The sequence below is a fragment of the Peromyscus leucopus genome, chromosome 14 (assembly GCF_004664715.2).
Source record: "Peromyscus leucopus breed LL Stock chromosome 14, UCI_PerLeu_2.1, whole genome shotgun sequence".
NCBI lineage: Eukaryota > Metazoa > Chordata > Mammalia > Rodentia > Cricetidae > Peromyscus > Peromyscus leucopus.
The window spans coordinates 21680233-21707947 of NC_051075.1; the positions used below are offsets into that span (position 1 = coordinate 21680233).

Genomic DNA, 27715 nt, shown 5'->3' on the forward strand with positions numbered 1-27715 from the left:
GTAGCCCAGGCTGGCCTCGAACTCACAGAGATCCACCTGGCTCTGCCTCCCGAGTGCTGGGATTAAAGGCATGCGCCACCACCGCCCAGCTCACTCAGCCTTTAATTGGATGTTTCCATCATATCCCTCCCCTCAGGATTCAGGGAACCCCACAGAAAAGGAGGTGGAAAGTGTCGAGGAGGCAGAGTGGGCGGAGGGCACCATGGAAACAAGGCCCTCTAAAGCAGTGTGAACAAAGCTCATGTGAACTCACAGAGACCGAGGCAGCATGCACAGGGCTGCACAGGGCTGCACCAGATGGGGTTCTAGAGCGGAAAGGAGAGTTTCAGACACATGACCCCATCCCTAACCCAGAAACCATAGCCAATGGATAGCCACTTGCAAATGAAAATTTAGTTTTCTCAAAGGGAGTCTCAAGGACTGTTGAGGAAACAAATACTCTTAAGGGTAGGCTGCATGCCCAGCAGTCGATGGCCAACAGAAAATGAACTTAATGGAATCTTTAGAGGTTCTTTGTCTCATAACGTTATGTCAGGGATATTTATTTATTTATTTTTTTACCCTACAGGTCCTTTGCGTATATAGCATGGCTTCCAGTTTAGGGTTTTTGTCGGATTCCTGGGTGTGTAAACAAATGGACCTCTGCATCTGTATCCGTTTCTTGTGCCTTTTCTTGGGCTCTTTCTATTTGTTTTTAATCCTATTCTGATGTGTTGGTTTTTGCTTTATTGTATTTCATTATTATCCCTTGGAAACCTGTTTGTTTTCTAATGAGAGAAAGGGGGTGGATCCGGGTGGGAGGGGAGTTGGGCAAGGACTGGGAGGAGTGGAGGGAGGATATAATATTAATAATAACCATACCCTAATAAGAATATATTATGGGGAAAAATCTATTTTCAATAAAAGGAAAAAAATTGCACTGTAACTTTTATTTGCATTTCCCTGGTGGCTAAGGAGATGTTGGACTTCTTTTCATGTGTTTATTAGCCACTTATACATCATTGTCCATTCTATTTACTGACTGTGTTATTTACTATTTTTTTCATTTTTTGGAGTTCTTTATATAGTCTAGATATGGATTTCCTGTCTGGCAGAGATCATCTCCCGTTTTGTAGGCTGTCTCCTTACTCTCTGGTTGTTTCTTTTGTAGTGCAGAATCTTTTTGAACTTGTTATTATCACATTTGTCAGTTCTTTGAGCTGCTCTGTCCTTGGCCTTGACTTTCACAATGGTGATCCATGCAATCACAACCTTCGCAGTCCGGTTTACCCGTTATGACGCTTCTTCCCATAGCTCGTGCATGTTGGGCCCCATCTGGTTCTGCCCACACGATAGTGGCTGTACGCTCTGAAGCATGAGAAGTCAGAGCGGTGTGGTTTCCTTCTGTATCTGCCCTGCACAGGTTGGCTTAAATCAAATAAACACCTAATATAAATACCTAATATTCCTATAATGAATCTCATTTAGCCCTTCTCCCTTCTCCATGTCATCTGTTCCATGTCTTATTCTTTATCTCCCAAATGGCATAAGCTTTCTCAGTATTACACACACACACACACACACACACACACACACCGCCCCTTTCTGTATCTGCTGTCTTTCAGAGCTAGGACTGGAGTCAAGAATTGTAATCAGCCTGAGGTGTGTCTGGCTGAGGAGTCCCAGCATTCCACACTGCTGTTTTGAATGCCTTTCTTCTTCTCTCAGCAAAGCCTCCTGGTTAGTGTGGTGCTCTCTGAGGTGCTGCACTTGTGTTCACAGACCTCCCTGACAGGACCGAAGTCCGTGGCTGCTCCAGAATCTAAAGTCCTGATAGGGCCTGGGGACATGCTATGACAGCATTCTTTTGGATCAGCAGGCCTGTGCTCCCCCAGCCTGGCTGCCCGACTGTGGTACCCGGTGGTAAAAGGGATCACGGTTTCACCTCAGTTCGCTTCTCTTGGCCTTGTGTCTGTTGGCTAGTTTATTTTCTTGCTAACTAAGTCATTCATCAATATCAAAACCAGTTGCATTTGAAAATAGGCCTCAGTATTTCTGTCTAGGGCATAGCAAAATAATACAACCTTCCCTAAGTTAAATATTTCTGTTTGTCATGGTTTTGAATCCTTGGCAAGCAAAAGGTTTTACCGCAGAAGAAGGAAAAATGCTTTGGAAGTATTGTTAGTGTGGAAAGTTCCAAATTTGGTGTCACGGTAGCAACTGCAACGCCAGATACCTAGAGTCTGTCCCTCTTCGGCATTTTTTGTGAGCCTTGCTGAGGGAAGCCAGGGCAGGAACTTGAGGCCGGAACCTGGACACAGGAACTGAAGCTGAGGCCGTGGGAGAGGAATGCACACTGCCTGTGTCCTTGCTCTCTCAGTTGGCTTCCGTGTACCACCTAGGTCCGCTCGTCCAGGGGTGGCGCCACGGTGATCAGGCGTCGAGAAAATTCCCTGCAGACTCGCCTACAGGCCGGTACGACCGGGGCTTTTTTCTCAGTTGAGCTGTTTCTCCCCAGAGAATTCTAATTTGTGTCAAGTTGACAAACAGTAACCACAAAACCAACCAACCAAACCCACCAGGGCACCCTCCGACGCAGGCAAACAGAGGCGCTGGGCGCACATTAAACATCATGGGTTTTGTCTACTGAGGTCGCAATCTAAGATACACACACACATTCTCCTTGCAGCGGGGGATAGAGTACCTTAACATAGTAATGGCTGGTTAACCGAGGGCCCTGGACAAGGAGTATCTAGAACTCTGAGCTGGCTCCCTCACCAGCTCCCTGAGGCTAATATGTGTCCTATTTAATCCTGAGCTTGAATGAGTCATGCTTGAAAAAACCCAAAGGGCGTAAAACAAAGGGAGATGGCCACTGGCTTCTCCATCCTCTTCCTGATGAGGTGGTGGTATTCAACCCTGCTGTGGCATGCTGTCTATCTCTCTGACACTTTCCTGTTGCTCCTCTCTATTAAAAGTCACTGCGTTAGCCCGGGATTATTATGCTTCATTCCAATTTCTGGACAAAGTCTGCTTGCTAGAATTTCTATTCCTATTGAGAGTCATAAAAACTTCTGCTTCCCTGTTGCGGAGGCGGGTGGTGGGTGATGTTGCACAAATTGGGCATTATGGAAAGATAAAGAAATATGGAAAAATGGATTACATCCACTTTCTCTTTATTGAAAGTAGACTTCCTTTTATTTAGAACTGAATAGAGAGAAATTTGACACAATACCTGCATTTATGTGGTGAGAGTCACTATTGTGGTAGGTGGAGAGGTATCATCTAGGACCCTCTGCACCATGTGCAGGTTCTGCCCAGAACTTGCTTCCAGCGAGTGAGGATGTACCCCTGCCCTTAGTCAGAAGGAAGGGGGGACTTGGTCATTTGCCTCCGTAAGGATGTTGTTTTGCAGTTCTAGTAATACTAAGAGTCTTGTTGTCTACTTAACAACCAGAAGGAAAACACCGGCCCAGACCCACATCCAGGACTGGGGATGTAACTCAGAGCCCTGGCCGGATTCAATCCCCAGCACTGAAAAAAAAAAAAAAAAACCAAAAAAACAAAACCCATGTCTCCATTACTTAAGGTACATTTCTGGAACAGTGTAGATGTAGGAGACAGTCTTTTGATTCCAGAGTGATGATCTTGCTTATCCTCGTCTTTATTTTGCTCTGTTGGTGACCTGGAGCAATCTAGAAATGCTATCAAAAATCTGCTGAAAAGCTCTTCTGCCTGCCCCTTTTACTGAGCGTCATGATTTTAGAGTCAAACAATCCTTGACTGTCCAGATGGCTCATGGGTAATGGTCCCTAGGGCCCACATGGTGTAAGAAGAGAACCATTCCTGCAAGTTGTCGTCTGGCCTTTACATGGATTTCATGACACGTGTGTGGTTCCCTCCCACCCCCAACATAACATAAATAAATGTAATAAAAATAAATTTTAAAACTATTTGTTAGAAAAAAAGTCTTATCCAGCCCTGATTGATACAATGCCACACATACCTACTAAATGCAAGGTTTCTGGTTTCTGGTCATTAGCTCTGTGCTTTAGGCAACAGCTGAGAAACCAACAGAAAAAAAACCAAGCTTTCTAAACTGGGCATGAGCGGCCATGTGGGCTGTGGCAGAGAGTTTACTTACAGTATAGCAATTGGGGGGAGACACGTGGGATCTGGATAAGCAGAGAAAGAGGAAATATCCCGGTAAACTTATATAGATGCACAAGCCAACTGTGTCAGGGACAGTTTCTCAGTGTGTTTTGAACTATTCTAGGAACTTGAACCTTTTTTCCTCAGGCAGGATCTCACATAATAGACCAGGCTGGCCTTAAAGTTACAATATCCTTGTCTCAGTCTCTCAAGGGCTGAGATCCAGTGTGCACTACCACACACAGCTCAGGACTTAAGCGATGAACTCAGTGGTAAGGACAGCATTGAGACATGGTGGGCATGAGTTATGTGTCTTTGTAGCTACGAAAGTACTGTTTTGCCCCCAGTGAACTTTCACTAACCAATTGTGTAGAATTTTCTGATGATAAGAATGATGTTGGTAGAAAACCCTGACTTTGATATTCAGTCCCTTGTACAGTCTCCTGTACAATTGTGTGGTTCTGGGAGGGTCAAGAGGCAGGTTTAGGATTCTGAAAGAGATTTGCTGTTGATACAACATGGGATGTGAAGGAAGTCTTCTGACAGATGAGTTTGGAGAGAGGTGAATGGCAGGTGCCCTTCAGCCAAGGCCTTTGGGATTCGTCCTAAAGGGAACCATAGAAAGGTTTTCAGTGAGCAGGGTGACATGCTTAAGTAAGCTGTAGGAAGGTCACCAGATGAACCGTAAGTCTTGGGTCAGAAGATTGTAAGTAAGGACAGAGAAACCAGCTGGAAGGCTGTTAGGGCGATTTGGGGGAATTCTAATTTTGGTTTGAACTAGGCTACTGGTAATGAGACTGGAGACACACAGTTCTATCTAAGAGTGACTGACAGTCCCTGACACTGGTTGGCACGAGGGACCCTGAGTGAAGAAGAGGAGTGATGTGTGACTTGCAGCTTTGCCTGAACAGTGATAGTAAGTAGTGCTATGAGAGAGAGAGAGAGAGAGAGAGAGAGAGAGAGAGAGAGAGAGAGAGAGAGGGATGTGGGAGGTGAGAGAGGGAGATGACGAGTTCTGGGTTCTATAGCTTGACTTTGAGAAGCATGTGAGGCATTTCATAGGTGCGGAGGGGGAGAGGGAGGGAGATCGAGGGTACGCCAACAGAAACATAGGCACAGATATAGATATACATATGTAAAGAACCTAATCATGAGTTGTCAGAGAAGTGATCCATACACACAGGGAGCAGGCTTGGGAAGGAAGAATTTGAAGGAAAGGGGAATTGTATAGCTTCTTCACTTTTAAGTCATCTTGTTTCTACATTCCCAAATATTTTAGGTTACTCATGATCAAAATTTCCCATACTGGGGGAAGGGTAAGAAGACCCGTCCAGCCAGTACTGTGTGAATGACGTTGCCTAAAGGTCGTTGGTATATCTTCTTTACATTTGTCTGGGCTCTGATCCCTGATGATGTTTACCTAACGCTAAAGGCGATGAGAAGAAATTCTCTTTATTTATTATTGGACAAGTTCACAAATACTAGCCAGCAAGGAAAGCGACCTAGAAATACTCTGAGTGCATGAAGGTAGGTCTTTTTTTTTAAAGGTCATGTCTTTTTGCTACTGCCTGATGTGATGATTGGTGAGAATGGAATTGAAGAATGGCAGGAAATATTAATTGAAGGTGGCGGACAGTCCTATGGCCTTACAAAGAGCAGTGGACTAAATCTGTTCCCAGAGGGAGGTTTGAGGAGTCATGGCCTTGATACCCTTTTTAACCATTCTGACAATGAAGTAATGCGTGCTTCTTTTACTGTCTGGCTAGCGGGTTCTCGTTTGAGTGATTGGATCCATTATTTCGAATCTACTTAGAGGGCTACCTAAGGGCACAGTGGCAGAAGCCTCACAGCAGCTCTGTTTGTCTCGGTGATAGGCAGTGGGTACTGTAAAAGGCGTGCTATAAGGGGCGGTGAGTGGGCGCTGCAGCATCAGGGCCTTCTTTCCCGGCAGTGGGAAGAGAGCCAGCAAGGTCTGCAGAAGGTACGCTTCCCCCAAACCCCCGCTCCCTGGGTGCTGATGCAGAGCTGATGATTCACGCCTAGCTGCTCTGCCGCTCTTACCCCTTCCCCTCACAACACAGAACCTGAGTCAACTGAGAAAACAGATTTGCTCTTTTTTGGTCTTAGCGGCATTTGAGTCTAAAGACAGACTCTGTGGGAAGGCAGATCCTTAGTTACCTCCTCTCCATGCTGCTGCAGGAATTTCAGATCTCTGCTTGCCAAAGCATTTTCAGGGAATGCAGAAGGTTTTTTTTTTTTTGGGGGGGGGGGGTTGGGTTGCTGAATGTACAACTTTGACTACCTCACACTCAACTCTGGGCTTTTCTCCCTCTAACAGAGGGGGTCTTCCAGAGTCCGCTGCCTGTGTCTTCACAACCTGGTCCTTCCATGGGGAGCTGGGCTGGCTCACGGGTGCTGTTCTGTACTTGGGCAAGGCAAGTCATTATATGTCGGCGTGTAGAGAAGAATCTGGTTTCCTGTAGAAACCCAATAGGGAAGAGTCTTCGGGGTTGAAAGTGTACTTATCCCTCTGGGAGATGGAAGGAAGGCAAAGAACGCTGCTGGTTTCTAAGGAGCCTAGAAATGAGAGTGATCGAATTCTGCCTGGCTCCGTCTGTGCTCGCCCAGTACCCTGGCTTGTTTAGGTTGTGTTTACCCCTGGGAATAGCTTCCGGGTTTAAGGAGAGGGTATCAGGAGGAGGCAGACGTAACAAAACCAACTCTGACACTGGTTGCTGTGTGACCTTGGATCAGCTGTTGAACTCCACACACCACAGTGTCTTTACTTGTTAAATGATGCTGCCGCATAGGAAGACTGAGCAAACACAGACACAGCAGGAGTGTGGGGTGGGGAGGTCACCGTCTGCACCCCTGTCTCTTTACTCCTCTTTGCTTATCTCCTGTCTGTTCTCACTTTGGGTGCTAGGGGAAGTCTTCCATCGTTTCCCAGTGCTTAGGGCCTTCTGGTATCCCATACGCATTGCTTGGCCTTTTATCCTGATGATAACTTTTTAAATATTGCTCTCGTATTACTGCTTTCCAAGGGAATACTGCTTACCTTTCTACAATAGCTGACCAAGTCTTAGGTACATAGTCGAAAGGTTAGCAATATTTGAATGAATGAATATGGAACACACTAAATTGCAGAGAGAAAGGGAGCAAATATGCGCAGTAGTTAAAGCCTCAATGGGTGCATAAGTCAGCTTGCCTGGGTTTGAATCTTGGTGCTGTTAGTAGAGCAGAGCTTTGCAAGGCTAGGGAGTTGCTGGGCCTCTCTACTCCTTAGTTTGTTCATCTGTAAAATGGCTGTGGTCAAACCAAACCTCTTTCCTAGAGCTTTTGCGACAATTAAACAAGTTATTGTTTGAAGAGTGTTTCGACGGATGCTGGAGAGAAGCCATTATCATTATTATTACTTTAAAGAGCATGGGCTTATGATCAGACACAACTAAGCTCAGAGCCTGTCGTGTGGCTTTCTTATGGGCTCTTGAACAGATATTATTCAGTTTCTCTGCACTGCACTTCTCATTCAAAAAGGAGCAGAGCACTCTTTCATCAGCTGTGAGGGTGAGCTTAAGATGAGGATCCAAACACACTGCACATGCTTGGTGACCGTTGCCTTTTAAAGCCCAGAAGGAGTTTGTCCGTTGCCCCCTGGGGAACTGGTGCAGTAGCCCAGGCCCTGTTTAGCAAACTGAAGACCTGGCTCTTACCCTGCCAGGAGGGGAGTGAGAGAACAGCGGAGTCAGGCTGACTGTGGATAAAGTGCAGGGAGAGATGCTGCAGCTTCTTTGTGCTGGTTGCTAAAGTATATCATCAATTCTTGACCAAATTAGGTCGTTAAAAATGTTGCATTCAGAAGGAGCTAGAGATTTTGCCCATGTGAAATTCTGACACAGGTCTATACCCGTCACATTTCAGCATATCTGTCATTACATAAGGATGTTGTTGGGTTTGTCCTTCTGGAGTCAGCTGAGTTAGTGTCATGGTGATGCATCAGCTGTGGGTGAGTAGAGATCTGCCACCCCCTGCAGCCAAGTGGCTCTGTGAATCTCATTCTCAGAGAAGGTGAAGTTGGCCAAGGCAGACTCTGTGTATCTAAGGGGGACACTTGGCTTATTCTCCTAAGCTGGAGGAGTTTTTAAAAAACACACTGAAGTTCACAGAGACCCAGTTTCTGTGATTCAGACTGTGGATTCTTACTGTGAAGTCTGACTTGGCCCTGAGTGATGTTTTAGGTCTGTGGAGTGATCCCTCTCTTCTCTCTCAGCAGTGAAGGGCCTGTCCTGAAAAGGTAGATGTATCTGAGGGATGGCCTCAGTCAGGAGCTCCACTGAGTCTGTCCACCCTACAGTGAGGGAACAGAGGGCAAGAGAAAGGAAAGAGAGCCAGGCAGGCCTTGACACCAGCCGTCTCTTCCCAAGGTGACTTTGCTGTGGTACCATAATAACACTGGAGGCCCAGCCTGTCTTCCACTATCCCCTGGATCTTCATTTAGACGTCACGGTCCAAGTCTCTTAACCCCGCTTTCTCTTATCTTAATTACTTTTTGGTTTGAAGGGAATGTTAAGCTGGGCAGTTCGATCAGTTTTTTGGTAAGGAGATGTACATTTATACTTCAGAATTACAGATTTGTTGCACATTTGCTTATTCATCTCACTATCTCATCAAAATCTCGTGGCTTCTCTGTCAGCAGCGCTAACATCCGCCTTCAAACACGAAGGTACTGGTTACAACTTCCTTCCTTCATCACCTCAAAGATCTTTATGATTCCAGTCTAATCTCCACTCTATTCCTGTAGGAGAGAGATTAATACCAGTTCTCAGAATAAAATCCAGGTACAGGAATTTAAAGAGAGCTTTAGGAGCTGGGGAGGGTGGTAAATTCCTGTAATCCCAGCGCTTGGGAGGAAGAGGCAGAAGGATTGGGAGTTCCAGGTCATTCTCAGCTACCTCGAGGGCTGAAGACAGAGCTCAGTGGTAGAGTGTTTGCCTACACTGTGTGTGGCTCCGGGTTCAATCCCTAGTAAAGCACACACACAGACACACACAACACACACACACACACACACACACACACTGACACACACACACACACACACACACTGACACACACACACACACAACACACACGAACACACACACATGACACATGACACACACACACACTGAACACACACACACAACACACAACACACACACACACACACACACACCACCTGAGGCTGGAGATGTAACTCAGCTGGTAGAGGGCTCACGAGCAAGAGAAGCCCCGGGTTTAATCCCGGCATCCAATAAGCTAGGGGTGGTGGTGCACATTTGTAATCTTAGCACACCAGGAGGGAAGTAAATGCAGGAGAATCAGAAGTTCAAGGTCAATTTTGAGCACTTAACGAGTTCAAGGGCAGCCTGAACTATGTGACACCTTGTCTCAAAATAAATAAATAAATAAAGATTATACACCTTGTCTCAGAATAAATAAATAAAGATTATACACCTTGTCTCAGAATAAATAAAGATTATACACCTTGTCTCAGAATAAACAAACAAACAAACAAACAAACAAATAAATATTATTCTCCTGGTTGACCTAGATGTACTCATTCTGGTTATATACACTGGAGGAATTAAAAAAAATTCTAGATCCCACTCCAAACTGGTTGAAAGCAGCAATCCATCAGGTGGTGGTGTCATGGGATTTTAATCTTTCCAGATGAGGCTGAGGGCAAACACAGAGTCACTGCTGAGTTTACTGAAGAAGCAAGACCTTTTATTTTTTACTGTTTTGATTAGAAAATTACATGAATTCATATAAAAGATTTTTTAAAATATAATATTAAATTGAAATTTGCTTTCTGTTGTTACTTTTCAATCATTTTACCTATGAAATTTTCTGGGCAGTGATAACTACAACATGGCTTTGTCTTTGGATTTTTATTTAAAGGGGGTAGAGTTTTAGGGTTCTAGGGCTGGAAATGTTTATTGGCCTTTTACCAGGACCTTAGGGCATGGATACGTTGCTATTGCCACCGAGTCTTCTCTTTGGTGTGTGATTGTGCTAACTAGAGCGACTTTCCCAGAGGTTGAGCAGAACACTGCTAGAGGGCGAGCCAGAGTTGATTTTTTTCTGAGTACAGGTGTCTTAGTTAGGGCTACTATTGTTATGATAGTAACATAACCAAATAACACCGTAACCAAAGAAACCTGAGAAGGAGAGGGTTTATTCACCTTAAGCTTCCACATCACAGTTCATCATCAAAGGAAGTCAGGACAGAAACTCAGGCAGGGCAGGAAACTGGAGGCAGCAGCTGATGGGGAGATGGAGGGGAGCTGCTTAATGGCTTGCTCCTCATGGCTTGTTCAGCCTGCTTTCTTATAGAACCCAGGAACACCAGCCCGGGGGTGGTACTACCCACGATGGGCTGGACCTTTCCTCATTGATCGTTAATTAAGGAAATGCCCCCAGGTTTGGCTACAGCCTGATGTTGTGGGGGCATTTCTTCAACTGAGGCTCCCTCCTGTCTGATGACTCCAGCTGGTGTTAAGTTGACATCAAACCAGCCAGGGCAACAGCTTTCTCAACATAGGTGCTCCAGCACCATGCTCACCCTGTTCTGTTCTGGGTCTCCGTTATATGATGTCAGTCCCAGTAACTGGTGAAGGACGTCTCTGGAATATGTGAGGGCATATCGAGAGCCACTTGCTGCTTCAAGCTCTCTGCACGCTTTATGAAGTGTGGCATATTTACACTTGTCTTTAGCAAAGCTGTCGTAGATCCGCCAACTCAGTGCTTGCAAAAGTCCTTGTGTTTTATCTGCAAGTATGATGTAGCCACGCGTGGAATTCTCTTCTTGGGGTGGAGGTCAGGGCAAAAAGGAAACCATTCCGTGGAAGACTGGCCCTGGAATGGTGTCTGCATCAGAGTTCTTCTTGAGTCACTTTGAGATTCTTCAAATCCGGGACTTGGCTGGGGAGTTGTCCTTAGTGTTTGTGAGGAGCGACTGAACCACACTTAGAGAGGGTGAGAACCACAAGGCTATAGAGGGGCGGTGGTCACGAGGGTATAGTGTTTCTTCTTGGGTGAATACCAGAGTTATTTCTCTTGGTACCGATCCACTCTCTAGGTGGGAATGTTTATTGTTCATACTAGTAGGTAAGTTTGTCATTTTTTTAATTAATGAATTTTAAAAATTTGTATACTAAAACAAAACAAACAAACACACACAAAACAAATGACTTGAGTTTATAAGGTGGCTCAGTTGGTAAAGGTGCTTCCTGTCAAATCTGCCACGTGAGCTTGATACCTGAAACTTACCTGGTGGAGGAACTAGTTCTTGCAAATTGTCCTCCGACCTCCCCCCCCCCAAACACTCACACACAAAAGCACACACAATCGTTTTATTGACCTTAAAAAATTCACAAGTTGAACAAAATGCTTCCTTTGTCATAATAACTTGCTTAGCAAGTTGAAAAAGGCTTTTGATATAGGGTGCAGTTTTCCCTGCCGTATGTGCCCACCGCTGAAGCACAGTTGACTGAAGCCAGGGACGGGCAGTCTGTAAGCATTTTGCTGTAGCTAAGCCGGGGGCTGACAGAGGTCGATGATAGTCATTTGTATATAAAGAATTCATTCCCGAAGCCTTAGCTATCACATACCAAGAAAGAGGATTGTGAAAGGCAGCGACAAGCTCAAGAGCGTCCCAGCTGCTGTGGGTACGTTTGGTATGTGTAACTCTGCCTGACAGTGTTTACCACTCGGTTGTCTAAACAGAACTCGGCAGTGGCGAGTAAGGATTAATGATCCCGTCCAGCAGTTATCAAGATGACGAGTGGTCATGCCGACGAGCCTTACCCTGAAGCCTTCAGCTTGGAGATCTTCAGCTCTCCTCGAACTTGCACTGTTTGCGAGCACTGACCAGGGATTCTGTGCTGCCGAGATCTTGTGAAGAGAGAGGCCTAGCTAGAGTGTTTTCCAGAACTCTGGAGGCCCTGCTGCTCCTCTTCGCTGTTTCCAAGCTCCTTGGGCCTGGCTATTGCAACAGCAACCCCTAGTGTGTTCCAGGGTGAAAACAGGATTCTAGCTAATAAAGTGAGGTGGAGCAGGGGGTGAGAAGCAGGCGTCTTGGTGTTTATAAAGAAATGGAGCTGGGTCTGGACGTGTAATATCGTCGTGTTTTCTAGGTTTTGACAGCTGGGAAAGAGAGAAGACGGCAGGAAGGCCAGCTTTAGATTACTGTCGAAAAATGTAGAGGCTGAGAAGATCATAGAGTAGGAGGTTACTGGAGAAGGGAGCTGTTCTTGTGAACAATTTGCCATTCTTCCAAAGACTGCAAAACTTGGCTGTGTACAGGGAGAGTGCTTGGGGCGTGGTCACAAACGTCGCTCAGATTGGAGGCCTATGATGGGGACCAAAACTGAAATTCTAGAGATGCCAAGCAGTAAGGCTATCAAAGTGTGACTAGCTGATAGATATTTACTAATAAGAGAATTTTGATGAAAAGGACTAGGCCTAAGTAAGACAGGGAACTAAAAAGGAGGTGGTGGTGGGGATGGACTACAGGGATATGGGGGTGGGTAAAATAGGCCCTACTTTCATAAAGCCTATATTTTGCTCAGTTGCCAAGGATCAGCTCGTCACAGCTCAGACCTTGGTGTTCGAATGTTTCAAGCGTGAGTCATACACAGGCAGAATGTGATTTGAGGGTATGGAAAGTGCCCATAGCTCAAGACTTTGTCTCCTGCTTGCCCTGTATGTCTCTTCTGAAATATTTAACCCCAAATGCCTTGTCCATTAAAGGGCTGTTTTCTAAAGAAGCGATAATGGAGCCAGTTACTTTGCCTGGTGAAAATGAAAAACTCAAGGAGATAGGATGGCAATAATGAGGTGTGTGAGTGTGTGTGCAAGTGTGTGTGTGTGTGTGTGTGTGTGTGTGTGTGTGTGTGTGTGTGTGTGAATCCTGAACCTAGGATTAGTGAGCTGTGGCTTTGTGAAGTGTGTTTCTCAGGGGCAAGTTTTATTCTCCTGTAGAAATAGATGCATTGATTCCTGCCAGGTCCTTTCTAGCTCTAAGAAGCATTCTGTCATGCAAAGTGGGTACCATCTGAGAAGGTACAAAGCACAGGACATCTTGGGGACCCTATTGTTTGGGGATGAGGGTAAGACCAGACCGAAACTGGAAAGCAAAGAGGGAACATGAAGAGGGAATATGGATCTGATGATCAAATCCAGGCTGCTTAAACATGTTTCTAGGACATTTATTCCCAGATTCAATTTCTGCTGGAAATTGCTTGGGCGTGAAGGTGGGAATGTGACTGTGATTGTTGTGGGTGTGGAGAAGCACGATTAGTTTTACCTCTGTAGTTCAAATTATTTTTCAGAATGACTCACAAAGCCCCCAACTGTAGTCCCCATTCCCAATTGTAATGGCTGCTTAAAGAATTACGTGATGTGGATTTTCTTGATGTATGGGGTGGTTTTGTTGTTTTTGTTTGTTTGTTTGTTTTGTTTTGTTTTTCCCATTAGCATTCTTGTTCAGGGTACAGTCCTGCAGCCTGGGACTCTGACGCCTAGAAAGCAAGCCACCCACTTTGGGTTGTATCTGAAAAACCCAGTTAGATTATATTCTAGGACATGTCTTTTCAGCTTGCCATATGAGTTCCAGTACAGAGACACTTGCTGGTTCCTGGTTGTTCTCCTGACATGCGTGTAACTTTACAACTGTTAACTTTTCTCCTTAAAAAGAGGCAATGTGAAACCCGTGGACTTTTTTTTTTTTTTTTTTTTTTTTTTTTTTTTTTTTTTTTTTTTTTTTTTTTTCTTTTTTTTTTTACTATAGCTGTAACTTTACAGACACAGGCGATAAAGGACTAGCCAAGGCTTTCATGAGGGCTGGTGCTGTTTGTCAATGTGCTGCTGGGCTCCTGGGCAGGTGGAGGGTGTTGACCCAGTCTCTGCAGGTTCTTGGCAGGGTTTCCTTGTGTGATGGCTCCTCTTTCTGCAGGGTGTTTGCTTCTCTGTGAAAACCAAAGTGTCACGTGAACAGGAGGGGAGGATGGAATGTGAGTGAGATTTTTAAAACTTGCAGCATCCCTTCCAATACCTGGACCATTAAAAAAAAAAAAAAGGACAACTATTTTTGATGTTGGGGATTGAGCTCAAGGTCTTGTGCTTCCTAAGTACACACGTAGCCCTGCTGACTTTTCAAGAGCTATCATGGACCGTCTGAGAGACAACAAATAAATAAATAAATAGAAAATGCTGGGTGGCTTTGGAATCTTCTATGTGTGTGCTCTGCCACCTGCTGGAAAGGAACCTGCTTGGAACACCGAGAAGCAGAGCAGAGCTGCTGTGGAGTTGTGTGTGCAAGTGTGTATGTGCGAGTGTTTCCTCTGTCCATCTCCCAAGGCTGGGCAGAGGAAGGAGAAGACCTAAGGTCTAAGTGTGCCGTTTTCCATGGACTCTCACAAGCTGGGAGCTGGTTATCACACAGGGATTTCCCCTCTGTCCTGTTGAACTCTCTCTCCCAGCTCAGGCCCCAGGCTGCGTTGGGAACTTGTCTCATATCATCTTCAAGCCTCCTAACTCTGGGGATCCAGTATGCTGACTGGGACTGCCCTAAACTACTTCCCATTGGTTAAAAATGAAAACACAACGAAATATTTGATCCAGGTTAGGTGCCTTCATGAGTAGGTGCGAGTCAATTGACCTACTCAACAAAGAAACACCCCCTTTCTTTCTGTTAAGATTGTTCTCTCCCTGTTCCTGAGTGTCAAAACGGCTTTTTATTAAACGATGCAGATAAGAGGTAGAAAGTACTGCCCTCTGAGCCAAACTACTGCCGTCTTCAGAACTTGAGATAAGTTCTATGTACGTGCTGGAGTGCATCATGATGGAGCCCGGGGACTGTTGACTTTACCTCCTGGAAGGAAGGTGTGGGAGAATCGAGAGTCACTGAACCCACGCTTCTGCCTTTGACCGCTTTCCGTAGCCAGATGCATACAATTCTGCCCTGATTGCACATGGCCTCAGAGTCTTTGGAAAGGGCTGGAGTATATACACTGGGGAAGATTGGGGGGGGGGGGAATCTATCTATGTAGCTATGGGGAAGCCATCGCCCATGTTGGGTGACGACGTCCCAGTTGTGGCTGTTTTGGGGTTCTGTCAATGTCTCTACTCATGCTGCAAACATAAGTCCAGTAATCTTTTGGGTTCCCCAGGGTAAAATCTGGTGGAATCAAAGCTTTGGTTCGTCATTGGGTCTTGGGTGTCTGTGTGTAGGGGTAGACATTTACATTTCCCTCAGGGAAGGAATTTTGGTGACAAGTTAAAAATGTTCATTTTCCCGGCAAAAGAAAGTGTGAACAACCATAAATCAGTCTCTGAACTCTTTACAAATGTTTCCCCATCTATGAAATCCCCTGTTTGGATGATCACAGGTTTTAAACCCTATGACCTCACCTTGTCTTTCATGAGACAACTTGTGCAGAAAAGGAAGGCCAACAATTCTCAGTTGTAACTTCCATATTTTCCCTGGCAAATTCTCCATAGAATTTTCTGTGCCGTGACCCACATAGGAACACAAAAATAATAGTGTGCTGGGATGAGGGTAATGTTTCTTCACTAACTGGGTCGCTACGTTAGAAATGGATTCTGGTCTGTAGTAAATGCTTGGCCTGATTTCACAGCCCCTTGGATCATTCTCTTTCCCTGGAGTTCTGACTGGAGTGTGACCTTCCTGGCTGGATGTGTATATGGGACTCCCAGGGGGGAAATCTTAGATTTTTGGCAGCCAGGCCCTCAAGGCAACTGGGACAGGATGTGGAGGCCCAGATTCCCTGCCTATTGAAATTTCTCAAACACTCAATACTTTCAAAATATTTTCACACAGGAACGCAGCATTTTAATATCCATGACTAGCTGAAAGAAAATACCAGCAACTAAATTAATAAAACTGACTTCATTCTTAAGGGATAGCATTATAAATTTCCCCCAGAAGTTTCAAAGCCTTAATTCAAGCAAGCTTGTGACAATTAAAAGAGGGAAATGTAGAGCTACCCTGATTGAGGCAGGCTTGGAAGTTGGCTTCGTGTAACCAGAACTGAACATTGGTAGTAGAGAAAACCTTAGTTAAAGCTTACTTTGAGAAGAATTTTAGTTATAAAAGCATAGATAGTTGTGATCTGAGTGGGTGGAGGCTGGGAAAATAGATTCGTACTGAAGCCAGAACACACGATGACGTCATTGTAAATAGATGTTCCCAAGGAATAAAGTTTTTTTTTTGTATATTTATTTATTGATAACAGCAGCTTCTGAATGATTGAGAATCACCATGATTTTGGGCTATGGGTTTCTCATGAACACATACAGAAAAGTTGCATCCTCAAGGCCACGTGGAGAAGGTAGAAAAGGCCCCCTGCTTTGTTTCAGATCTATATCATCTGGTAAATACTTTGGACTTTTTAATGTTTTCAAAGAAAGGCATTAAAGTGTAGGAAAGAATCTCAACAAAACCAAAGCTTTGCAGCCAGAACTTGGATAAAGACCCAGGTATTTCCCTGCTCATCCACCCCAGTCAGATAGCTGATAGAATTAATTTACTTTAAACTTTTTAATTACAGGTGACTAGATAGGGACCGGGGAGGTGGCTCAGGGATTAAAGGGACTTGCCACCAAGCCTACCTACCTAAGTTTCATCTTTGAAATCAAATGATAGAAGCTGAGGACCAAAGTCTACAAGTTGTCCCCTGACCTCCACAGGCGAGCTGTGGAGTGTATGATTCCCCCACAATAAATAGAAAAAAAATGTAATGATTGTTTTAAGAGGTGACTGGAGAGAACTTAGCCTGTTAACGAAGTCTTTCCAGACAGCATTTCCTGGAACCCTGTACTTTCCTTCAAATTTTCCTGCACTGAAGAGCTAATGGGATCTCAACATCACTTACATCTTAAAATCCCAGTGTGTTTCAGCAACAACTGGGACTGTGAATTTCCTAGGAAAATGAGGAAGAAGGCAAATATCAAGGTTGTGCCTTTCTGTCCCTAGGTCACAGCCTTCTGTTAGTGACACGGTCCTGTGCTTCTTTCCCTGTGAGGTCAGTTCTGTGGTCTCCTTTGTCTTCCAAAGTGTCAGCTAGTGTAAACGGGGAGAGTGATCCGGCCTCTATTTCCACACTCGCAACAGTGTTACCAATTTCCACACTTTGCAACAGTGTTACTATTTCCACACTCGCAACAGTGTTACCATTTCCACACTTACAACAGTATCACAATTTCCACACTTGCAACAGTGTTACCATTTCCACACTTGCAACAGTGTTACTATTTTCACACTCGCAACAGTGTTACCATTCCCACACTTACAACAGTGTCACAATTTCCACACTTGCAAACAGTGTTACCATTTTCCACACTCGCAACAGTGTTACCATTTCCACACTAGCAAACAGTGTTACCAATTTGAACACTTGCAACATTGTTGCCATTTTCCACACTCACAAACAGCGTTACCATTTCCACACTTGCAACAGTGTTACAGCTGAGGAGTCAGTTTTCTTGTCTCCCTTTTCCTTAGTCATAGCTCTGCTGGTTCAGAAGGGGGACGAAATTGTCAACAACTTCCTGTATGCTAAATGTATTACACGTGCAATTAATGTATCAGGTGTATAAGTTATTCTTGGGTCGGTTTGTTCTTTTATTTCCAGGTAAGGAAAGAACGGCTTATGGAGAGCAGTTAGAGTTTGCATCTGAAATGCCTCCCACAGGCTCACATTTTGAGCCCTTGGCCCCAGCTTGTTACTTCGAAGGCTGTGGAGCTTTTTAGGAGTTGATGCCTGACTAGTGCTAATAGGTCCCTAGTGATGGACCTCTGGAGGTCATAGGCCATACCCACCCCTGGTTCTTGTTTAGTTCTGTGCTTATGGTCTGCTGCCATGTGAACAAATGTCTGCCACATGCTCCTGCCACCAGGACCTCTGCCATGCTTCCTTACGATGACAGAAGGAAACTTTTGAAATGGTAAGCCAAAATAAACTTTATCCCCATACATTGTTCCTGTCCTGTGTTCTGTAGTAGTGAATAGCACTCAGAGATGTTAAAAAAAAAAAAAACTCAGGGTTTCCATAGCAGACAAGTGGAGCTGGGAACCGATACATTTCTGGCCTTGTGACTTGGGTTTGAAACCATATAGCCAGGTGGCAGAATGCTACATAGAAAGGGCATTCCCAGGCTGCAGGACCCAGCTGCCCATCAGCAGGGGCTGTCTCCTTACCCTCCTCCATGTCCAACACTGGGAGCCAAGGAGCCAACTACCCTCCTCCATGTCCAAAAACTGAAAGAAACAAGGAGCTGATTTAGAGATCCCAGGAAAGAGCCTTGCAAAGGCCAAAGGGTCTTGCTCTCTAACTCAGGACCATATGCCATCCCTAAGGCCCTTCTCTAAGATGTCTTGGAGTCACATGACACAGTCCACAAATATACTTTCTATGTAAATATGCAGACAATAGGAGCTCCATTATTGTCCACTGCCTATCGGGCAAGCAGGAAGCCACCACATGAACATGCCTGCCCAGCGTGGAGGCAAACGCCATCCGAGGCTTTATACTCACCATGATATTTTCCCTTTTCTGCTGACTTGGGCAAAGTCTCAACTTTTCTTTACAAAAGATCAAAACTAAAACTTTTTGGCTGCCCTAATCAGGGCGTCACTCGGGGTTGGCTGCCTCTCAGAAAGGACAGGCGAGGCTGGCCTGGACTCTCCTCTCTAGGCATTCCAGGAAATGAAACCTCCGCAGAAGAAAGAGCCTTCGTACCAACAGCTGCCGTTTTCAGGCCTCACCAGAGAGGCTGAGGCAGGCTGGATTGAGTTCAAGGGCAGCTGCAGAGAGAGACTGTTTTAAAACAAGTAATCAAGGAAACCAATCAAAAGAAATCAGCCAACCAAATAAGCACTCACTGTACCTGATGCCAAGCAAAGGCTGTCTTGGGGGATGCCTTTGGGCTTCCTGGTTTGGGTTTAGAAAACTGCCCCTTGCGTTTTAAGCCATTGGCCTGTATATGTGAAATTGTATTTGGGTGCATTTTGGACCGGTTCTGTTTATGACGCATAGTCACTGTCTAATTTTGTTGACTATGAATTGTCTAGAAGGATGGTTTTACAGAACATGTATATTCTGAACCTTGTTTGTGAGAAAATCACTTTAAAGGAAGATATTTAAATGTCTCACTTCCAGAAGGACGGAAGCATTTACGTTTTTCTCTTTTCTTTCTTCCCAGATGCACAAGCTTCTGAGATGGCCTCTCAATGTATAGGCATCATCTCACAGGCTTTATTCAGACCATGACTTTTTTGAATACCTCAAAAATTCAAATGTCTCATCTACTCATCACAACAAAATATCACAAGTGCCTTAGGAGTTTTAGAAGGTGGGGTGAGCATGATCTGAATACACTGTATGTTGGAGGCTATGGATGTATAGTCTCGCCAACATAATCACCAAACATGAGCTAGACAAGGGGACACCATCAAACACGCCAAACCGGATGGGGAAAAGCCCACAGGGCCTCAGCCCCAAAGCTGGGAGCTGGAGAGACGTCCCTGCCAAGGGAAGAATACAACAATTAGTTTTCCATTGCTAAACAATCAGCGCGTGAGCACACACACACACTCACACACATATAACATTATACAGACTCAACAGGTTATATTTAGGGATATATATATATATGTATATATATATATATGAATACACAAGTACATATATGTATACAATAACAATCATGATAAAAGAGGCCATGGATTTCAAGGCCAGTGAGAAGGGGTATATGAGAGGGTTTGGAGGGAGGAATGGAAAGAGAGAGATATTGAAATTGAATTACAATCTCAAAAATATTGAAAACAATACACAGTATGAAATTCTCAAGGAATTAATAAAATATTCTATTAATAGGAGTTTTAAAAAGAAAGATATGATCAAGGTGCTGTCTTTTCCCATTAGTCAAGAAGTAGCTGCTTATTTCTAATTCATTTCAGAAAATAAAGCCTTTTCATTTTAGCTTTTGCATATTATGGACCTAATTTCTAATGTTGTTTCATTATGGCTAAAGCCTATTATTTTTTATGTAATATTTCATCTTTCACTGAAAAGATTCTTTTCTCATACAATATACCCTCATTACAGTTTCTCCTCCCCTCCCCCTCCAATTCAGATCCACCCCCTTTCTGTCTCTCATTTGAAAAAAAAAATAGGTTCTAAGAGATAACAACCAAACACGACAAAATAAAATATAATAAGAAAAACAAAACCCATCACATCGAAGTTGGACACTGCAAACCAACAGGAGGAAAAGAGCCCCAAGAGAAGGTACAAGAGTCAGAGGCTCTTGTCTGCACACACAGGAGCCCCATAAAAACACACAACTGAAAGCTATAATACATAGCAGAGGACCTGGTGCAGACCAGGGCGGGCCCTGTGCTTGCTGCTTCAGTCTCTGGGAGTTCATACAAGCCTTGCTCAGTTGATCTGGGGGGCTTTGTTCTCCTGGTGTCCTCATCCCGCTGGCTCTCACACTCTTTCCATTTCCTCTTCTCCCTGAGCTCTGCAGGAGGGATTTGATGGATACATTCCATTTAGAGCTGTGTGTCCAAAGGTCTCTCTCCCTCCCACCTCTCCCCCCCCCCCTCTCTCTCTCTCTCTCTGCATAATGTCTGGCTGTGGGTCTCTGTATTGCATCATCCCTCAGCTCTCCTGGTAACACAGGCAGTGTACCAACCACATGGGGCTCATTCTTAGTGCCATCACCAGAGAAGCTTCCTCCTGCAGCAGACGGGAATAAAGCTGATTATTTTAAACATCTGGCCTCAGATGCTCATTATAATGCTGTTTCCCCTCCTTCCTAAGAGCAGGTAGTACCACTCACAGCTGACAAGTAGAGTTAAGTAGACAAGTTGTGACTCACCACCAGCTCAGCCCAGGCCTCTGGCAACAAGTGGTTCTTCTGATCACTCACTAAACTGCATTTGTATGGGAAACAGCCATCAAGGAAGAATTTAAGTATGTTGACAGTTTTATAGGCAACATATATATAAACCAGAGGATAACCTTTTCATGTATCAAACATTCTAAAATAGTGGTGGGGCCAGAGACACAAGGGACCCGAAACCTGAGACTTTTACTTTGTACACATTGTCTGATCAGGGGCCACGAAAGTACAGTTGGTGATATCTTGTCTATATCTTAAACCCCAAGTTGAAGAAGGGGAACACGGGCATCTACATTTAACATGTACCGATGATACTAAAGAAAGCTGTGAGCATTTGGGTCATAGGATGAATAGATCAGGGCTGGGGAAGCAGCTTAGAGGTATGACATGTGCCTAGCACCCACATTCACAACACTGAAAAAAAAAGGCACATGGGAAAGGAGGGAACCAATCTGAAATCGAACAGGATTAAGACAGGTAATGTCTGCCTGGGAACATTCAGCCATTTCTGTGGGTGTGGGCAGATAGCTGATGCTGGGACTGAACTGTAGTCATAAGGCACCAAATAAATAGAGGTCTGTGTCAAGGATTATGACCTTTTTCTATTACCTTTGCTATCTCTTGAAGGAGGAAGGTTATGATTTCAATTACCCCACAGACCATGCAGACAGCATATTGTTGACCAGGTGAACTGTGTGACAGTGATTAATATTAGCCCTTCTTGTAGCTGGGTGTTGATATAAACACACACACACACACACACACACACACACACACACACACACCTACTTTTAGAACGTCTTATGGCTATATATCAACAATTATCATCACACTAACTTGTTGAGCTCCAAGAGAACTTCACAATGCAAGTGAAAGGCAGGAAAAGAGGGACCTCGTGATCTGTATTAATTGGGTAGCAGCCTTGTTTGTCTTCTAAGAAGCTTCCAGCAGCATTGAGATTGCCTAGGTCAAATTGTTTCTAGACCCCATGGGGTCTCTGATAACCAATCTGTATTAAATATTCATATAACTTAGAAAATTCCTCATGTGCAAGACAATTGGAGGAGACACACAGAGGATGCTGTCTGTTATTCATCTATTTTTGACCAAACAACCATTCACATTTGCTTTTCAAACTGCCTACTCTCTCTCTCATTCTTAATTTCAGTTCCTGATGCAGTCCTTGTCACCTGTGAACTCTAGAACCTTCTAAACAAGGTGCTGGGCACGCACACGCAGACCCACAGATTCCTAAAGCACAGCTGGGTAAAGCGTTTCTCAAGAGACCTCCAAGGGACATATTATAGTTAACTTACTTAAAGTCTAGGATGAGGCACGCTTGCTGGGCAGGGTGTGTAATGTGCAGCAGTTTTGGCCAGCCACCTGGAGCTCAACAACGTTGCCAAGATGCCAACCTGGGCCTGAGCACCTGGAAGTCCCTTCCTAGCCAGGTGACTGAGGCCCTGTTGACATTGGGTACCGCCACATTGACTGCACCCAGGTGTACCAGAATGAGAGAGAGGTGGAAATGTCCCTTCAGGAGAAGCTCAAAGAGCAGGTGGTGAAGCACCAGGAGCTCTTTGTCGTCAGCAAGCTGGGGTGGAGGTTTGACGAGCATGGTGAACAGAGCCTTCCAGAAGACGCTCAGCAGTCTGCAGCTGGGCTGCCTGGACCTCTACCCTACTCACTGGCCAACAGGCTTCGAGCCTGGGCCTGATTACTTCCCACTGGATGCATCAGGAAACATGATTCCCGGTGACACCAATTTTGTGGACACTTGGATGGCCATGGGGCAACAGGTGGATGAAGGTTTTGTGGAATGGATTGGTGTCTCCAACTTTAACCCTCTTCAGATGAAGAGGTTCTTAAACAAACCTGCTTACAATGTAAGCCTGCAGTTAATCAGATGGAGTGCCACCCATACCTAATTCAGGAGAAGCTGATTCAGTACTGCTATTCCAAAGGCATTGTGTTGACTGTGTACAGTCTCCTTGGTTCTCCTGGCAGGCTCTGGGCCAAGCCTGAAGATCCTACTCTCCTGGAGGATCCCAGGATCAAGGCTGATTTGGTTCCCCATACAAAGAAAGTTGCGGGTGATCTCCAAGTCTGTGACACCAGCATGCACTGTTGAGAACTTGAAGGTCTTTGACTTCAGGCTGAGCCATGAAGATATGACCACTCTGCTCAGCTACAACAGGAACTGGAGGGTGTGTGCCTTGATGAGCCTGCTGAACACAAGGACTGCCGCTTCCACACAGAAGTCTGAAGCTGTGGATGCTCTTCCCCAAGCGACTGGCACCTGTTCTTCCTGCCTCTTCTGTTTTTGCAGGTGTCGTGTGGCCTGTGTCCCTCTGTGATGGCGGAACCTTGCAGATCAGACAATGAGGGGTTGATGTAGTTTGATGTAGGCTCTGGAAAGTTGCATCAGTAGCTGGGGTGTTTCTTCCAGCCGTTCTTGGTCTTTCTTCTTAAATCCCCTGGAGAATGTTTAATACAAGTACCCTTTCCAACCAAAGAGAAGCAAGATTTATAGTCCAAATGGTGTCACTAACAGTTAAAGTTTTGAGTACTTAGAACTATGATCCTTTGGGTTAGACTTCTCTTTGTCTCAAAGAAACACTGCTTTTGTGACCAAAAAAAAGTCCAGGATGAGGAATTTTTAAGCAGGAAGATAAAATAGTTATGGGATTGGTAAATAAGAGTCTTGTACTGCTGGCCCTAGGTTATTCTCAGGCGATTAATGACGGAGACCAGTGTATGTCTACTGGCCCAAACATTTGCCCATTTGATTGCCCAATGCCTACTGGAGGGTGAATCCATGAATGGAGCACTTTTTGCCTTTATATTCTCAACTATCTGTCTGTTTACGTGGATCTTTTTATCTCTTGTCTTCTGATAGATTTTTCTTTGCAGGCCTTTGGCTAGATAGTTATATGTTTAACCTTCACAATCATTGAAATAATTTTGGTCACTTGGCTTCTGTACTGCCCCCTGGCCTCTACTGGTATTGGGTTTTCTCAAATCATTATTATGTTTCACAGCTTCCTCCATCTACTATAGGTTCTGAAGGACTGAAGTTTTGGGTGATTCACCTTTACCAGGAAACTCCTGCTGGTCTCAGAGAATTAAGCATCTTCTTGGCTCTTCTATGAATTGCAGCCCTCTACCAAGCGTTCAGCATCACAGAATGTATCTATTCCAGCATGGCCACTTCTTTCAGCCTCTTTTTCTCCTCCTCCTTTATAAGTCAGTATTTCAGTATGTCCACTTTTCTGAGCATCAGTTGTGGATTTTCTAGGCATCAGCAAGACAACAGGTTGGTAGAACCTTAGCAAGTTTACCGGATCCTTGCGGTCCTTGCTTGGGTGTTAAATTCTGCATCCCCAAGTCACTTTACTCTTCATACGAGTCTTGTGTTTCATCCTCCTTGATCAGGCACCCTCAAAATCCAGCTACAGAGGTCCTCCCAAGGTCTCGTTGGGACATGTGCGTGGATTTTCACAGCTCCCTGGGGGTATAATTTCATTCTTCTCTCGTCAGTACTAACGTGTTAGCACAGCTTGTGCTGGAATTTATCCCTAGTTATCAGCTTGGCAGGGATCAGTGTGGGGCAACACCTAAAGGTGACATGTTTGCCTTGTAGCAGAGAAGATTCTGACTAATTGTCCCATGTGGGAGACAGGCTGGCTCCTAGTAGACAGAGGTGGGCTACTTCTGTGTGCTCTGAGTGTTCTAGTGAGTCTGCAGATAGCACAGTGGTCAGGGACATTGATCCAGAGGCCTCACAGTGGTCAGGGACATTAACCCAGTTCCAAGGCTTGCTAGAATAGGCCTTTTATAAAATATGCCTGTTTCGGCTAGGCATTTAAATGCTTCTGGAGGTACCGGAATGGCTTAGTCAGCAAAGTGCTCGCCACGCGAACACATGACCCAAGTTCAGAGCGCTAGCACCCACAGAAAAGAGACAAGTATGGAGCATGCACACCTGTAGCCCCGGCTCCAGGGGGGCAGAGACAGGAGGGGGTTAGGGCTTTCTGGCCAGGCAGCCTAAAGAGTCAGTGAGCTCCAGGATCAGAAAGAGTCAAAAAATAAAGATTGGTAGTAATAAAGGAAGACCAATGCTGTGACCCATGGCTTACACACACACACACACACACACACACACACACACACACACACACACACACACACAAACAAAAAATATGTATAGTACATATACTACATTTACACAACAGTAATAAATATTTATAGGGCAAGCCCAGTGTCTCCTTTTCCACCACGGGCATGAAGAGTCTCTTTGTAAATCACCAAAAAGGCGGTTAGATTGCGGTACTTAACTGTTAGCACGCATTCTTGGGTGCTTAGCTATCCTTGTGTAGGGCAGGGAACAGTGATGACCAGCCAAGCTCGCTGTCCTTTATGCTCGAGTCTACATAGTAGGAGACTGCTTTTTAATGGGACGTGTTCCCACATCACCACCAGTAAAAACTTGAGCAGCTGGGCCCTACCTTGTGCCAGGGACTATTCATGATCTAAAATCACTTGGAACGAAATCTTTGCTAGATGAGTAGTGGATGATCCAGCCTAAAAATCCCTTCTTCCTACCTGCTTTTCCACCCCAGCTTCAAGTGTGTCTGCTCAAGCTCCACAGATGTAGATAGGAGAAAGGGGGGAAAGGGAAGCATAGACTGGACATGTCCATCTGATACCTGTGAAAAGAAAGACTGTGGGACGGGTGTGGAGAAACACAGACTGATCGCAGCTCCCAGGAAGTCTTACCTGGCAAATAAGGAGACAGGGAGGAGAGAGCCTTTGGGAGAACCCTTGAACTTCTGTGGTAGTTGGGCATTGGTTGAGAGCAGTTCAGGGAGACTACTGTCTTGGTCTGAATGCTGCCTTAGATAGAGCCTGAACATGCAATCTATTGGGTACTACCAGGCTACACACCTCAAAGCAGGGAGGCTCAAATGGTACCCCCACAGTTGGTTGTCCCTTATGAGTGGCTACATTTCCTTTTGCATAGGACAAAAATCACAGGATCACGTTTCATTTTTAAAGATCCCTCACTTCTCACTGTGTCAAGACAACTTGTGGCCAAACTCTGAAGTCCTGTCTGGCATTAGCTCTCACTACCTTCACTGTCAGAAACACAGGGAGAAGATGGCCATCTGCAAGCCAAGGGATGCTTGAAAACACCAGAAGCGGGGGCTGGAGAGATGGCTCGGTGGTTAAGAGCACTGACTGCTCTTTCAGGAGACCCAGGTTCAATCCCCAGCTCCCACATGGCAGCTCACAACTGTCTGTAACTCCAGCTCCAGGCAGTCTGACACCCGAGTTGAAACACCAGTGCACATTAAAAATAAATAAGTAAATAAAAAACCTCTTCTCTACATCAGTATTAAAAAAAAGAAAATACCAGAAGCAAGGAGACAGGACCAGAACAGGAGGGAGGGAGCACGGCCCTGCCAATGCTTGATTTTTAACCTTTAACCTCCAGAACTAGGAGATCACAGATTTCTGTTAGTTAAGTCCCAGGCTGTGCTCTGTGACAGAGGCTCTGAGAACATGTTGCAGACACCATCTCTCTGGATATTATGACGAGAGCTTCCCTATTAATCCCAGATTCAGTCTCTTCCAGTAGAAATCCCCTTTCTCCTATCTGCATCTGTGGAGCTTGCACAGACACACTTGAAGCTGGGGTGAGAAAGCAGTTAGGAAGAGGGGATTTTAGGCAGTAACCGATTTCCCTTCATCTAAGGCAGACTGTATTCCTTCTCGCCATAAAATAATTCATACTTATAACTTATATGAATTAAATAACTCACAACTCAGACTATGTTTTACAAAGCAGTCTTCACAAAGGCTTCAAGCCACCTCTGCCCACCTGCTCTGGGGTGCTCGTCCTCAGCTCCCAGGCCAGCCAGGTTCTCTCCCACATAGGAGCCTTTACAGAAGCGGCTTGTCTCACTGCCCTTCCCCCAGTGCCCACCTGGCTATTCTCTTACATTTTCCTGGTCTCTGTTTAGCTCTTCCCCTTGTAAGGAAGTCTATCCTGACTTCTGTGTTTTCAAATCAAAGTCACCCCCCACTGCACAATTGATTGCCCCCCCCACGCTGTGGTAGATAATGGTACATATTGCCAGCTGTATTATGTTTTTCCCCATAGTACTTACCACCTAACATTGGCTATGAGTTATTATACTTATTCCTGATCACTTGTCTCCCTTTGCTAGAATGCAGATGGTAGGGAAAGGAATTTGTGTTTTCGTCTCTCTCCAAGGAGTCAAACGGCACCTTGTTTTAGCAGTTGATTAAAGTTTGCCAGGTGAAGAAGTGGACTTTCCAAGCTAGAAATCTGAATAGAATGTTAAGCTCATAGCCTGGTAGTACATAGCAAATCCCCTACAATTTAATATCCTTTGTTGTTATTGTTGTTTTTCTTTTGGTTTTTTTGAGACAGGATTTCTCTGTGTAGCCTTGGCTGTCCTGGAACTTGCTTTGTAGACCAGGCTGGCCTCAAACTCACTGAGATCCACCTGCCTCTGCCTCCCGAGTGCTGGGATCAAAGGGGTGCACCTCCACCACCCGGCTAATATCTTTTTTTAAA

General features: G+C 45.0%; 1 pseudogene; it reads left to right on the top strand.

The window, feature by feature from the left end:
- The first annotated feature begins 1274 nt into the window (after window positions 1–1274).
- On the top strand, window positions 1275–23374 carry LOC114693393 (annotated as a pseudogene).
- The last annotated feature ends 4341 nt before the right edge of the window (window positions 23375–27715 follow it).